Here is a 1,374-nt window from a genome sequence, read left to right on the forward strand (position 1 = left end):
TTTTTTTTTTCACCTGCACATGGTATCTAAAAGCTGTTGTTCTTGTCTTTTTCTTGCTGATATGATGTTTTGTTAATTGCTTTGGTTTGCACATCAGGCCAAATCCTCCTTCACAAGCAGTAGTGGCAGTGGGCAACACCTATGGCCGTGTACGCAAGCCTCTTGGTTTTAAGCTCATAGGATTGTTTTCTGGTATTCAAGGATTGCAGGATGGCGAAGGCCATTCTGATGTTGATTGTGACTGTTCTCTTTGGTTACCTGTTGCACCACCTGGTTACTTGGCACTAGGGTGTGTTGCACATGTAGGAAGTCAACCACCTCCAAATCACATCGTTCACTGTGTTAGGTCTGATCTGGTGACTTCAACTGCATATCTAGAATGCATAGTCAATGCCTCTGCAAATTCTTCATTTGAATCGGGTTTTAGCATTTGGCGTTTAGATAACTGCATTGGGTCATTTTATGCCCATCCATTTGATGGCTTCCCTCCCAAAGACAGTTGTTTTGATCTAAATCATCTTCTTCTTTGGAACTCTGGTCAGCATAAGTCTTCCTCAAAAGAGTCTTCTTTGAATTCTATCGATGAACAGGAACATGCATATCAGCAGACAAGTAGCCAGAGTGCTACCTCATCTGGTTGGGATATTTTAAGATCAAATTCTAAAGCAGCTACACATTATATGCCAACTCCAAACTTTGAGAGAATATGGTGGGACAAAGGTGGTGATCTACGCCAACCAGTCTCCATATGGAGACCTGTACCTCGCCCTGGATATGCTATACTTGGTGACTGTGTAACTGAAGGGTTGGAATTTCTTCTACACTGTCTTCTTTATACTTATCTAACACTTTCAAGTGTCTTTATAGTTTCTTATACTTCTCTTCGTGTTACTATTGCTTCCTCAGGTTAGAACCCCCTTCTCTGGGCATAATATTTGAGGCTGGCAACCCAGAAATTTCTGCCATACCTGTGCAATTTACTAAAGTTGCTCATATTGGGGGGAAAGGCCTCGATGAATCTTTCTTCTGGTATCCCATAGCTCCTCCTGGTTATGCCTCTTTGGGATGCGTGGTAACCAGATATGATGAAGCACCTCCTTTGGAATCATTTTGCTGCCCAAGGATGGATTTAGTTAGCCAAGCTAACATTCCGGAGGTGCCCATGTCAAGATCTTCAAGCTCAAAGTCATCTCAGTGCTGGAGCATTTGGAAAGTAGAGAATCAGGTTAAATTACCACGATAAACTTGATTACATGATATTGAGTTGTTTACCATTGAGAATTGGGCACTCCACATTGCCTTTAAAAAATGAAAGGTTGATAAGTTTATTTCCTTGTTCCCTTAATTCACTAACTTGTTTATATAGGCTTGCAC

The 1,374-nt window shown here is 41.4% G+C and overlaps 1 pseudogene; it reads left to right on the plus strand.

Annotated features, from left to right (window-relative positions):
• LOC111398046 overlaps nucleotides 1-1,374 on the plus strand; it is a 22,253-nt pseudogene that overhangs the window by 8,796 nt on the left and 12,083 nt on the right.

Source organism: Olea europaea, chromosome 7 (genome assembly GCF_002742605.1).
Source record: "Olea europaea var. sylvestris chromosome 7, O_europaea_v1, whole genome shotgun sequence".
NCBI classification, from domain to species: Eukaryota; Viridiplantae; Streptophyta; class Magnoliopsida; order Lamiales; family Oleaceae; genus Olea; species Olea europaea.